Source organism: Chroicocephalus ridibundus, chromosome 9 (genome assembly GCF_963924245.1).
Source record: "Chroicocephalus ridibundus chromosome 9, bChrRid1.1, whole genome shotgun sequence".
Classification (NCBI taxonomy): domain Eukaryota; kingdom Metazoa; phylum Chordata; class Aves; order Charadriiformes; family Laridae; genus Chroicocephalus; species Chroicocephalus ridibundus.
This window is the reverse complement of record NC_086292.1, coordinates 17,040,421-17,055,929: the sequence shown is the minus strand read 5'-3', so window position 1 is coordinate 17,055,929 and position 15,509 is coordinate 17,040,421.

Here is a 15,509-nt window from a genome sequence, read left to right as displayed (position 1 = left end):
AAATTTCTCCATCCTGACAGAAGTTTGCCTGGCTTTCTTAAAAGCTAACTCTCAAGCTTGTCAGTGTAATATGAGATCAAAGTTATAGGCACTTTTTACGTTACAGTTCGGAGGTTTTGTTTGGTGGTTCTTGTAAATCAGCCTGTGAGCAGCGACGGGAGTGAAATTAATACAATATAGTATCTTGAATTCAAGTGACTTAGCAGAATTATATTTTGAGTGGTAGTATAATTGTTTGAATCTAACCTTTCTCTTAGAAATTTTATTGGGAACATATCAGTAATGCTGCTTTGACTGATATAAGCTGAGTGATTATAAATACTGTCTTCATACGAAACAAATTCCGCACATTGGTGAACAAAGAGTAGGCAAGTAGCACATGGCTAAAACTTGATCGTACTGCCATTCATATGGGTGTAAATCCATTTGAATGGATTAAATTAAGTTAAATTAATTTGTATTTATTTCACACTGCACCACCTAACTATTTAAAAAAAAAAAAAGCAGAGTACTGAATGGGAACTTTTATTTAGAAATTTAGCTCATAAGAGCTGTAATTAAGTTAAAACTGCAAAGAAGATAAATGAATTATTTGTGTTGGTATTCACTGTAGAAGAGACTGGGGAGATGTGTGTACGCCTGTGGTTCTTTAGCACCTGAAAGTCTCAAGGTTTGCATGTTTATGGTACAAAAACCCCACAAAACAACCAACCTTTACAAAGCCTTTTGGCTTTGACAAAATCTGTTGCAAAAGTATTTCAGGAAACAAAAACCCGAATGAAACACAATGGAATGCCCTGCCCCAGGTAAGTAACTGGCTAGAAGGCGGCTGGAGTAAGTAGCCGGCTCTTACAATTAGGTGAGATCACAAGCACAGATTCATAAGGGTCTCTCTTGGGAAATGTGTTGTTTGTGGAATATAAAGTAACCACAAGAACTGTGGTTACCACTGCGCTGTGTGTGAAAGCTGCTTCTTGAGCGTTTGTGTACAGCAATGTGACTGATGCTTATGTGAAGTAAATATGTAACATTTTCTTTATATATTGCATGCAAGGTGATCCCCAATATTGTATTTGTTCTAAGAATAGATATTTTCAAATAATGTACATAACAATGATAAATTAAAAATAAAAATATCTATACAGGCAATATACATGCACAGTATTTTCCAAAAACTTACTGACATTGAACTTTGCAGTGAAAGAAATACTCAGGTTTAGGTTTTTTGCCACTTAACACTCCAGGCCAATGGAGAGGATCTCCTTTATTTTTAAGTGCACAGAAACAATAGTACAGTAGGTATGATGTGGATTTATGTTTTAGCTTGATGGGGTCATTTAAATGAAAAGTGTATATATTTTATAACTGTTAGGAAAAGTTTTGCAATACAAATATTTTACATATGCAGGTCGAGTTGGTGTTTTCAATTGCTACTTAAACTTGTTTTTCAAATTTATCCCTACTACCTGTCAGTTAGGTATTCATTTGAGGAGGAAATTCTAAGTGTATGAGAAAGGATGTACGTAATACGTTCTTGGTTGCCTCTTTAGGACAAGAAGCAACTGTTTACTACAGATAACAAATCCAAATATGATAGTGAATCTTAAGGAAATGAAATTCTGTGGGATACATTATAAATCTATCAGAGAGCCATATTTAGAAAAAGACTGTCGCCATTGCTGTATGCTTGTTTGCATAGTTCAATATTGTGACAACATTACACAGAAACCTCATCAACCATGACTTTGTTTGAAATATGCCAGCTGTTTAATTGCCTCTCAACACAAAATGAGACCTTAGGAAATACAGAATGATATCTCATCTACCAAACTGTATTAAAAATTGCTGATTTGGTAAATATTATCATAGGTTTTTAGAGAAACGTACTTTTAAGTCAGTGACATTACTATTTTTTGGTATGAAAGGAGAGTGAAAACAAATAACATCTGATGGAGTTAGCAGATTTTTTTGGTAAAATTGACATATTTTTATATAATTCTCAAAATTTACTTTTATGAAATGGCAGTAGCTATAATTTAACCCACTGCATTAAAATAGGTGTAGCTTATGAGAAACTGTGCTGATTAATTTATTTCATGTTTGCAGTTTGCATAGCTGGTTGTAACAGTAGTCCAAGGGCAGAGCTCTTAGAGCACTTGGTATTCAGAGCTTCCACCAAAGTCAGATCTTATTTTCTGAGTTAGCAATTATGTTATGGTAGCGTCAGCGGGTTTTTTTTGTTTGTTTGTTATTCGCTCTAGCATTACTGGCAGATTTATACCATTACAGGTAGAGAAATAAGATACCAGAAAAACAATGCTAAAAACCAGGCTATAATAAAATCCAAGGCACTGTTTTATGTTCTTACTTTTTTTTTATGTTAAATTTTATAAAAGTAATTGTAGGAAGCATTTTGTAACAGATGACTAGCCAATGTTTTTGTTTGCCTTTAGTCTTATACCCTGTATCTTTGAGTTGCATCTTCACATATTCTTTGCAATAAAATGCTGACAGTTTGCAGTGTTGATATGTTTCAGCTTCCCCCTGAAAACCCCAATACTCGTGTCATTTTACTAGCTCACTTCTGTGTTTGATCTAAGATCATCTGTTCTACTATGGAACCTGCTTTGATGCTTAAGATGTCAAGGGAAAGATGTATGTAAAAAATGCGCAAATAACATACACAATCCAAACAGACAACAAATTAACCTGGAAAAAGATAGCTGCAGAGCATCCAGAGATTGTTTCACTTTTACATATTAAGACATACTGATAATGAAGAGGAGAATAAACAACTTAAAAGATTATTATCTAACTCTGTGAGAAGTATTCATCTCTTTGAGGTCATCTGAAAAGTTTGTACTGTTCATATCTGTGAATTCTAGGCGTGATTATTGAATTCATATTTTACCAGTCTTTCACCCAGTGGCAGAATTTGACTTTTTAATACAGTCTTTTTATAATTTTCTTAAATGGAGAAGGAGGTAGGTGAGGCCAGGCAGCAGTTCTTTCTGCTGTAGAAAGTGTGTCCGTAATTGCTCCAAAGAAATGTAAGAGTTAAAGATGATAGCATATTAAGCAGCATTAATTTCTACCTTTTAAAAAATATTATGAAGCACAGAGAAGCCTGTACAGATTTTTATTAGAGTCCCTCGGATAACATCTCATTTTTAGCCTAGACAATCTGAATTACCACCTACAGTGTATGGTAAGAAATTGCCATGAGAAATATCTTTTGAAAATTTATCTTCCCATCTTTTCATGTTCTACAGTAAGAAAAGTTAAAACGTAAAAGGTAGGACTGCAGATTTTCTCTGAAAATTACAAAGCTTTTTAAAAGATCTCAAGAAATAAAAAAGACCTTTTTTTTGCTAATAACTAGATTTTCTTGAGTCTATCTAATGAATCACTTTAAAGAAAGTACTAGATCATGGTATATTATCAAACAGGGTCACATACTGTTAATCTTTAATAAGGAAATGGGAAAAACTTTAAATTTCAATTTAGAATTTATGTATTCACAGGCACGTTACCAGCTAACAACAGAGAAGATAAAGTTACAAGATGCAAAGCTCTGTGACATTGTTTGTGATAAGCATTTACATTTATGAAATTTGTTAAGTTGCTGTTACCATATGTCATACTGTATTCTGAAATCTATTATGTATACCATTAGCATAGAAAAATTCTTTCTAAGCAAAATCAACCTTGCTAGCAAGGTAAAAAAGTGGCTGTATGGTTTACAAAGAAGGTAGCTGAACTGAGGACATGGGAGTACCTCCCACATTTTCCTGACACGTTTTCAGAGCATGCCAATGTGTGCATTTCCTCTGGGAGAAAATCAGGGTCCATCTGTAGGGACAGAACTGGACACAGTGTGCAGTGGGTGCTGCAGTCTGGACAGCAGCTTTCAAAACATGGTGTTTGGACCAGCTTTTCTTCTTAGGCAAGTAGAAACACGAGAACTGCTTGATGGGTGTTTGTCAACTTTGTTTATGGTCCCAAAAGAGGGAAAGACATTTCACCTATGGAGAAATAGAAGTATATGTGGCATCTATAAAAACATATAAACTAATTATGTAGCAGACCTATGCAGTGCGGGTGGGAAGATTTAAGATTCAAGTAAGTTACTTATACAAATCTCATTTACTTTTAATGGTGGTTGGGGCTTGTCTATATTTTCTGCCCTTGGTACTTTCTCTAATTAAGGGAAATGAAAGAGTTGAAATTAGGGATCTGTAATTGCTCTTTAGGTAAGGATTATTCATTGTCTTACTGAAGAATGTGATATGGAATGGAGCACTGGCATGCCAAGAACGACTCTCAAGCAAAAAACAACTGCATTAAGCATTTCTAAAGACCCTACACATGATTAATCCACCTCTGAACAGTAATATTCTTCATTTGCAGTATGGTGTTAGTCAGGAATTGTTGCTACTTCTCTTAATGAGGTTTTAATAAAGCTTTTAAGCTTCTAAAATCACTTGAAAGTTCAGCTCTTTGCTGCTCAAAACATACACAGCACATTTTACTTCAAAAAAAGGTGGTAGATCACGTGAAAAGTGTGTGTACATCCATGCATTTGTGTGCATCCTCAAGTAAAAAATGAAGAAGTCTGTAAAAATAGCATTTTCTCAGTTTAGGTGAGCAGCTTAAAAGTAATTATCTTTATAAATAACTTGTAGTGCTGTTAAAAACACATCATTGTCGGATACTACAAGTATCCTTTTGTGATACGAAGGGTAAACTGGTATGGAAGCAACAATAGTGTTCAGTGCTGGTCGTGTATTGCTGACTTTGGAGCAGAACCAGCCTTTTTCAGACATGATATGTTTGCTTTCTAAAGTTGCGTGCATTGTCTAGGGATGAGGATTAAGGCTTAGACTTTTTATGTTTGATCTGTCTGTGTCCAGGAGGTATTATTTATCTTGCACAGGATTTAGGACATGATTCACATTTCCAGAAGGAATAAAATCATTTGTTTTCAGCAGGAAGGTTCAGTCTGTGAAGAGGCAGATTATAAAATTTTGATACAGTTCTTTTGAAGGAAAAAAAAAAAAAGAGTATATGTGAGACCTTGTAGTTAGACTTGACACACTAATTAAATGCTGTCCAACTCTTAATTACTAGGGCTGTGGTATAAAAGGAATGTACAATCCATATTTATGAAGCAATTTTATTTTTAAGATAAGACATGTTTATGTTTTTGTTTGTATTATTAGAAAGACCTTAAAAAACCAGAAAATTTTAGGAAAAATAAATCTATTAATATACAAGATGGTAAAATTACATATTTTTCTAATAAAAAGCTCTTCAAATAGGCAAGGATGGAAATCCCTCTTTCAAAGGTGAAATTCAGATCAAATGACATCAGGCTAAATAAGTTGAGTAGAGGAAGCAATGTTGAGTAGAGTGCAAAAATCTAAAACTTTTGGGTATATAGTGCCTTCCATTGAAAACACTGGAAATTTTTCTTCAGTCATTAATGGGCTTATTTGTATAAACCGTCTGATTTACATTAGCTGGACACAGGCCAGGTTCAGCAGCCACCTTGCAAGCCTAAGGAGATACTCATCTGCCACCATTTTTTGTCTGAGGTGGGAGAGAAAATTGGAGAGAACACTTGTCCTAGTGCCATCTGCTAAAGACAAGAGTTACTAGATTATAGCAGGAACCCTGTTATGTAGTTTGATATCCAGTAGGAATAGGGAGTGTTGTTACAAAGAGCAGCACGCCTTACAGGTGAACATCCAAAATGGAGTTATGCTGATAAAGGAAGTTAATGGGAGATTTTTGGAGCGCCACCTGGTAGATATTTGTTTTGCATAGGAAGGATTATGCAAGAACTTGAAAGGAGGTCTTTATTTAGATTTGTTTTTCATTACTTTGGCATATTTGTTGTCTGTGTGCATACACACAGAACTGCTGACCCAAGGATAACTGAGGATATGTGATTTTTCTTTGATGAATATATACCTCTGCTATAAATGTAGTTATTGATTTCTAAATATGATTTTTGGAATATCCAGCAACATCCTCTGGTATCCAAAATGACAAAAACAAAACTGGTAATTATTTGGATAGTTTATGTACACGTTGTTGAACCATAAAAGCTAGGAAAAGTATTATAATAATGATAACTGTTCACAGGAGAGAAGAATACTTTCCATTAATGAAATGAAAAGAGGTCAAATATTTGAAGCAAAGTAATATAATGAAGTATGACTCAGTTAATCTTGGTGCTATTAAAAACTTAAAATCTTAGAAAAATTCTATAAAATGAAATTATACCCTTGCAGTAACTTTTTTTTTAATTCAGTGCTATTTCTCATTTATCAGTTTTCTGCTAATGGCCTTAGAGATTTGGAGAAAATAATCTGAGTGCTGTGCTTCCAAGGGAACTCAGTTAAGTCTGCCTTTTGGATTATTGTATTGGGATCTGTATGATTTAAAATGAATAAAACCTCCCTCTATAGCTGTGATAAAGATTATATGGCTAGCAAGTATCTTTCAACATACAGCTTTTAAGGGAATCGAAGAGTGCAAATTCCTCCAACATTTGCCACAAAATGAAATAAGGATTTGGATCTGGTCATAATGGAAAAAATCAGCTTCTATAAAATTTTTAATAAAGAAAAGCACTTTGCACACTTGTACATACCCTAAATGAGTTATGTTGTATGTTTCTGTCAACACGACATGCTCAGAAAATTAAAGTATTTCCGAGAAAAAAATACTTCTCATTTTCATTTTCCAGATGTCATTGTATAAAGAGCCCACTGTTTTCAATCTAGCTCCTAAATTACTCTACCAATTAGTGATAACTTTGGGGTTGTTGCGTCTTTGAAGACTAGTCTCCTGCTACCCAGGTCAGAGCCACGCGAACAGACTGGCCAAGCAATCTGTGTTAAAGCAGCAACCAGACAGTACGGAAAATGGAATAGTCAATGGAAAATTCACTATTCTTTACTGATCAGGTAGATACAGAATTTAAATAATTTTCTTAATCTGAAGCTCCTTGGGAATATGTGACTTTTTTGTGTGTGTTACCTGCCTTGTTGTCAACCTTGGCTTTGTCTTCCTTAGATGCGATTCCTGCAATAATCTGTTCATTTGGTGTTCCACATACAACATGTTTTAGTGATATAATTCACTGCCAGCATTTGCCCATTTAACTGCAGCGTGCAGCTTTTAAATGGTGACTATTCCGAGGATAATGAGCAACAGTATCAGGAAGATTTGGGGGTTTTCCCCTAGGTTATTCATCAGATGAAATCATGAGTTTTGCGCAGTCTAACACTTACATATTTTCAAATCTTTAACGAGTCACGTCTTCCCTGGGCTGAGACAATTCAACGATTTCTTTCGCTATATTAAGAGAAGTAAAGGCAATGAACTAGAAAATTCAGCAGTAACTTTAATCAATATGGTTGTTGTACAAGTATGCTCTACAAAGCCATTCCGGTATTTTGCTGTTTACATAAATGTTTCTATCCACTGTAAGTGTTGTAAACTATTCTCAGTAAATAACATTACTTTTGTTAGGTAACCTAACAGCTTTCTTTTTGAAGTGCTTAGAGTGCCGTTGTTTATGATACAAAGTAATTTCTAAATATATTTACAAACCACAAAGCAACTTGAAAGTTTGTTTTGATCTGTTTGAGGTTCTTATTCAAAACTGTGTGAAAATTATCATATATGACGGGTTCTTTGGCTACAATGACAGTATGTTATGGAAAAGCTTGAAATGCTGTGAAAGGCTGTCTCATCATGTTTTTGTACTACAAAAGGCTCTCATTTCAAGCTTAGTCTCTGAAAGTTTGCCTCATCCTGTGCTTCAACAAATTAAAGCCTACCTTTTTTCCCCTGCAATTAGTTTATAATTCTTCAGGTATACAGCCTCTTGTAAAAGTATATAATCTAATTTCAAGCCTAGTTTGCTTCTAATTATCTGTTTATCAACGACTGAGAAGTGGTTTTTTTTTTCCTCTTTACTCTCAAATTTTAGGCTTTTGGCAGAAAAGAACATCTGGTACTGAGAATGGAATGTATTAGTTATATATTCTCAAATCTAATACATATAAACATTTAATTTTGCCTTATTTTAGTAATAGTCAGAAAATAGTTTGTTTTGAGACTGCTCTTCACAGTGTTGAGTTTTCCTCTTAAAAGTAGGCTCTGAAATGCGGGGATGTTGTGTGTGTTTGTTTCTGTATCATAAATCAATTTCTTGACAGAAGCTATGAGTAACTCTTTTTTTAGCAAGGTAGTCCTCTTGGTGTTAGTATGAAGGGCTTGATCCTTTTGTTGGGCTACTTATAGTCATAGTGTTACTGAATTCAAGCAGTGTGGGGGATTGTTCCATGTTGGTTTTTTTGGTGTGTGTGATAGGCACTGTGTGCATGCAAAGACAATAATCCTTTGCAAAATTTTCCAGTTTTATTGGAGAGTTGGAGTGCTCTATCCCCCAGGTTTTAGTAAATTTTCCCACTAAAAGTGAGTCATGAAAGAGTTAAGTGTCTGAATTTTATACAAGTCAGTTAAAAATCTCTGAAGTGCCAAATCGAAGAATTGTATCAGTTCTTTCTGAGAGATTCCCATTTGAAAAGAAGAAACAGAAAACAAAACAAAGAGAAGAACCTGGAATTAAGTCCAACTTTCTCTGGAAGACAGAGTGGAATACATGAATTCTTAAAAGCTTTGTTGGTCAAAATAATTTAAATGTCCATAGAACCTTTAGCGACTGATTAATTTTCTAATAAGAAAATGAAACACTTTTATTCACAATTTCACAGAACAAGGTTTTGTTGATCATTTTATCTTCCTTTATCTAACACTGTAACAAAAGTTGTACAATGTTTCAAAGAACGTTTTCCAAACAATTTGTTGGACAGTGGTTCATGCATTCTGTGATGCTCTGTATATTTATAGAGTATGTATATGTCTCTTTTTCTAAGATGCCTTATTTGTGAGGAAGAGTGTGTATAGAATCCAGGACTATAGGTGTCTTTGTATTAAACTGAGTAATTAGGAAATTTAGGAAATATTGAGGGATGAAATATGAATGAGTCCATAAGTAAAAACATAGGTTTGTAAGGGAAACATTTTGTAAAGATAAAGTTGTTTTTCCTGACAAATCTTCTACTCTACTTTGAAAGAAGGGTGAAAAGTCTGTGCTCAGACTTTACTCCCTTTCTTAGCTTTGGCAGCACTAAAGCAAATTGCTTGCTGGTAATATTTTTGAGAAATCATATCAACCTCTTAAATGATCTTGGAAAGTAAATTCAACTCTGCTTTCAAGAAAGGAATGAGAAAAAAATAGTAAAAAATATGCAAATCTGCAAAATACTATAGTGAAAATCATATATAGGTAGTCAGGTCCTCAACAAGACTAGACCCTGTAAAACCAAATTTACTGAGTTAAGAAAAACTTGGTTCTAAATTCCCTGAGATTTCACGTCTTGTCACTTTAATGTAGGTTTTTTTCTTTTAGTGGCCACATCCAAAATTAAAATATCTTTTCTGTTTTAGTATTAAACTCAATTAAATAGAGAGGCTTACAGTTCAATAGGCAAATGTTTAAACAAGATTTGAATGTCAATTAAAGTTACAGTCTCATTATCACAGATAGACTTGTATTTTTTTGCCATTATTCAAAATATATCTTACAATCCATTATACTGACTATTACCACAAAGTTATTATTTTTAATATAACCTAAAATATCAGATTATTTTTAATTTTCGAGCATGAAGATAATTGAGTTCATCTTTAGTGGATATACTTGCCATTGTCAAAATCTTGGAGATCTCTTCCCCTCTGCCTCTGAAGCACTCACTGAAAAGCAAAGCACAAAGGCACACAAAACTTACCAGGACAAATAGTTACCACTTTCAGGAACAAATGCTTTCTGAATAGCAGTCTATTTCATGGTCTGCAGGAACCGTAATGCCTTCCAGACCTGATGTGGGGGACAGCGGATGATGAAGGGGAGCAGAGTTCGAGTGGCACCTGAGCTAAAACTTTCAAGGCGATTTCAGTTTTCTTAGAAATGTATTATTTGAGACAGAAATCAAATTAGAATTAAAATGGAGACTATATTAATGTATTAAAATGGATGTATGGAAAGAGAAGTAACAAGCAGAAATAGTAGACTGCAGAAGCAAAGTGGGTGACACCAATTGTGATTTTCTATGCATTACTGAAATCTAATGTGCTGGTTCATATAGATGGAATATTAATGAAAATGAGTAACTCAAGGAGCCATGCAAAGGCAAGATTTGGAGAGGTAGTTTTATATCAAAGGATTCTTGGTTCCTGGCATGCAAAATGAAACTCCAGGGAACGTGGCAGTGAAATCTTCAGGAAGTGGAAAATAATGCGCTGAAAAAAAGATGGGTTATCATTTACCTCTGACTGCTGATGCTGAAGGACACAGAAAATGAAATTAGAGGAGGTATGTGAAAATTTATGAAGTTATGCTTAGAACTGACCTTGTAAAAATAACTAAGATCAAAGGAGGGAATATGCAGGAAAAAAAAATGAATACTCATTTCTCAAAGTCCAGATTATGTGCATCCTTTGGGTATTAAGGAAATTAGCTAGAAATACCCTGCTGTACAACTGAGAATTTCTTTATGAAAAGTCATGTTTAACTGGGAAGGTAAGCAAATATTAGAACAAAGCAAATGAAGTGACAATTTTCAGAGGAAAGAAGAGTGAACCTGGTAATTAAAGATAATTAATTTTCAAAGACCAAGGTTTAGTTCACAAAAGGCATTTAATGTATAACTGGGGCAGAACGTAGGCATTTTATGTCAAGAAGTGTAATCCTTCCAATTTCTCTCTGAATGTGAAGAGATAACAATCAGCTAGTGCTTCCAAGTACTCCAGAAAGATTTATCTAAATTCCAGTCCCTTTTCATCCACAAGATTGCTACTGCTATGTCACAGCTTCTGTTTCACACCTTGCCCTAGGTGAGACCTTCTGCCTGGTTATTCCAGGTCCCTACTACCTGAAAGGAATGACCAGCTATGCTCAGACCATACCTGATACCCAGCATCCCGTGTCCCCGCATCACATGAAATAGATACGGATCTCTGGGTGACCATAGTGTCACCACTGCTAAAAGGATTCAAGATAATCTGGGTATACGGACAAAAATGTTTATACACAGAAAATTGAGGAGGAGATCCTGAGAAAAGCATGTCATTATTTTCCCCTAGGGAAGCTGGTCAGGCTGAAAGTGTTTAAGATGATTCAGTGGTTTGAAAAGGATTGAGACCAAATAGTGGGATAAGTAAAAGAGCACGGTGTGCAGTAAAATTCAGGGTTGATCATGGTAACCAGACAGTGAAGTGAAAGGAAAACCATCATCTGCCAGACAGGGGAGGGCATCCTCAACTAAGTAATCAAACCCAACAGGCGGTAAACTGAGTAAGTTATGTTCAGAGTCACAGGCATCTGTTTTGGTTGCCTTACATGCATCTTACTAATGATGAATATGAATGAAAGAATGAAAATTATGCATATGTTCCTTGTGATTTTGACAGCAGCAATTTCTACGCTGGCTCTTGACTGAAATGACTGATTTTCCCTGTGAGAAAACTTGCATATGTGCCCGGGTTTCAGAGTTGTCATGTATGAGACAGTTATTATTCCCTTGGCTATTGAAGGGTGAGCAACCAATAGAGCCAGGATTCCTCACTTCCAAGGGCCTTCTCCCCTGATTTCCAGAAATAATTATCATACCCTGGTTAATAATGATTTCTGAAATCTTCACTTTCTTTTGTTATGATTTCAATAAGATGATTTTTAGGATGTTATAAAGTACTCTCTAGAACAGCTGGAAATCTACATTTAAATCAGATTTGAACCTGTCTACTGTATCCAATGCGTTTTGGCTACAACGCTTCTATATAGAAAGAAGAAATACCATTATTGTATCTAGATTTTTAAGGTACATTACCATACACATTCTCGCTAAGTAAAGAGATGGGCAGTTACTCTGGTGCTGGTTATAAATTCTGAATACTGACAGGAGGCAGAGAAATCCTTGAAAAGCTGAGTTTAGTGTGTAAGCCTCAAGAGCGTAGAGCTGTTTTCCTTCAAAATTCAGATATAACCATTTTGGGTTTTTTCCTAGTCAATACACCAGAAGCTGTGAATACCATTTTGAGCTATACAACCCTCTAGACGAGACATACCAAACACAGTCATTTACATTGAGGATGTGGATTTCAGTGACAAATCGAAAAGCTAAGTGTTATAATAGCAGTAAAAAATATCATGTGTTAAACTCCAGTTACATTGTGGTTGTGGTCTAAGTCATGACTTCCCTCTGTTACTGTGATCCTAAGGTCAGTCTGAGAGTACTCAACACCTTTAATCACGTGATAACTTTCGCTTTCATTATAATAGTACTCTGACCGCAGCTTGCACTATGACTGTCTAACAAATTGTGAATAGCAGATAGTAGCTGTCAAGCAAACAGCGTCAGACAAAAGCAGATGAATCAAGTCTTGAACCAACCTGGCAAGAGATATCTGAGAGTTTAATTTCAGTACACCAGATTTGCATACTCAGGACCTAAAATGTCCTGTCTGTATGAATGTGTGCTGACAAGCTGACAAATATGCCTAAAGTGTATTCAAATTTCTGCATTTCAGGACCAAAAGAGCAAACTGGTTACAGTGTATGAACAAGGTTCAGAGCGTGGAGATTGCGTGAAATGTCATTCAGGAACTCGGATAAAACTGAGGATATTTATTTTCTGAATCGTAAATGATGGCATGATTTCCTTAAAAAAAAATAATTCATGATTTCTTGGAATTACTCATAAAATGTAGTTCAGAAGAGTATAAACTGCAAAATTACATATCATTCATGTAAATTTTCCAAAATTTATATTCAGGTCATAAACTATTACGCCAGAATAAAATATAATAGCAGTAAATATCAGAGGCATTTGTTAGAACATCTCGATAATTAGAGAATGTATTCTCATGAGAGTAGAATTACTGTAATGTATGCTAGCAGGATGTTTGAAAACAACCCTCTTAATAAATGGAGTTGACAGAAAATACACTGAAAAAGGATTATTGGCAAAGGCACGTGAAGTAGGAGATTTGGCAGGAACTTTAAGAACACAAATACGCATCACTCAAGGGAGAAGATTTCTATCCAGGGAACAAGCTGTCTTTGTAAACAGGATTATACCCATAACAAGCATCTAGAAAGCATATATGAATTCCATCAAAGAAAAATTGTATCCAACAGAAATGAGAGATGTAAAGAATATTTCAATGAAAGTTACTTCAGGTAACTCAAATAGTTAAAATTGTAAAATCGGTTTTATTAATTTTTACATTTAATTGTTTATTTAATTGTTACATTAACCAGTCACTTTGCTTCTCTATCCCCATAACAGATGTTCATTATAAAAACTGAATACATTAAGACGATTACATTATTCAAACTCTTTGATAATTCATTTGTATTAAAACCATAAGACTCTGTTGACATTTCCCTGGGGTACATTTGGTGAGGTTAAGCAGGATAAATGTCACAGTTGGTAATGCTGTTAAGATAAAAACCTTGCAAAGGAACTACATATTATTTCTCTGCTTTATGGTCCTTAAGAGCAACTTTTAGAGCTATATTTCCTTTTTAAATGATGCATTATACCTTGAAAAGTAAAATAAAAAGACCTGAAATTATGATTCTTGCTCATTTCATCAAGAATAAATGAATAGAGGACGAGAAATCTTAAAGAACTGTGCATGATTTAAAAAAAAAAAAAGTTTTGAAACAAAAATAATATGCTATATTTGCATATAATGGCCCTGGTGGGACGTGGTATGGAAGAATGTATCTTAAAAAGAATGTCAGATGTGTATTATTTTCAGTGCAAATACTTCAAAATAGAAAGTGAACCATAAAATCAGTAAGATTCAAAGAGGAACCTCAAATACAGCACAGAGTGCAATATTTCAGAAATATCTGATTATGTAGCATCATGTAGCTTGAAGTGGAGAAAAAATTAGGTTGGGATGACCTGTAGCAGTCCCTCATTTCAGCCTCCTCCGTAAACCGGGACTAAATACTAATATTAATTTCAATAAAGGTATGCCCATTCAATTTATATTAATAACATTTTAAAAGTAAATTTGGGTTGCTCATGGCCTTCTGCAGGCAAGTTTTGAAAGAGTCCAAGAGCTGATGCACACAGAGTCTCAAGGCCAGTGGTCTGCTGCTTCCCTTTCCCTTGTTTCCAGCCCAAGTGCCCATTGTTGAGACCTGTGTCCGTCAGCTCTTGGTTGGCTCTCCATCAGGTGGATGATTGCTGGTGGATCCCCCTGGCTCTTAGTCTTCTCATCCTGAAATAAACAATCAGTGCCCTCAGTCTCCCCTCACCATAGGTCTCTGAGCTGAACCCCTTCTATGCCACTTTGCTGTACTCTTCAGCTTGGGCCATCTGGTGTGTACTGGGGGCCCAGAAGAGGACGTGTAGAGCAGCCGGCAGCATTTGCTTCCTGTCAGGATTCTCAAATATTAACTTAGTTTATAACTTTTCATTAATCTAAAGGATGTTGCTTAAAGTTTAGTGTCGTCATTTTAACAGTTAATTGTTTATGGTTCAGGTACTGAAAGTTTTTCTTCACTCTTTATTGAAACACATTAAAAAGATAACTAATTATATCCTACTAAAGAATAAATTGCAAGAACTCCAATTGGCAATAAGATTAGATGGGTGTAGAGGAATATAAAATGTTTTGCTTTTTTTAATTCAGCAAAATTAACAAGAAGCTGCTTAATAATGAAAGTTAATTTCATACTGCTCAGCTAGTTACAAGAGGTATTTTGTTTTGGTTTGGGTTTTGTATCTGGGTCATACCTAATATCTGAATAGAACATTAATTAGAAATATTACTGATTATTAAACAAGTGACAATTTTGCAGTTGTGTGGAATTGCAATATCTTTGACTATAGTCAGCTTAAATAAAACTGGTCCTGATAAAAATTTTATTATTAATAAAAAATACATATAATGCATTCTTCTGTGAAAAGAAAGCTACGATTTCAGAGGCTAATAAAAATGATCAGGCAGCTAAGAACTTAAAAAAAGAAATACAGAGCAGCTGAATACTAGAGGACCTCCGGACATCATCTAGTTCAACACCCCTGCTTAAAAAGCAGTCACCCAGAGCAGGTTTTTCAAGGCTGGCAGGTTTTTCAGAGCAGGTTTTGCTCTGGCAACCGGTTGCCCTGTTTGACCACTCTCACAGTAAAAACAAACAAACAAATTTTCTTATGTGCAATTTCCTATGTTTCAGTTTGTGCCCATTGGCTCTGTCAGTGAATACCACTGAGAAGGATCTGGCTCCATCGTCTTTCCTACCCTCAGCAGGTGTTCATACACATTCATGCCACCCCCCTGAGCCTTTGCTCCTTGAGGCTGAACAGTCCCAGCTCTCTTAACCTCTCCTTGTATGAGAGATGCTGCAG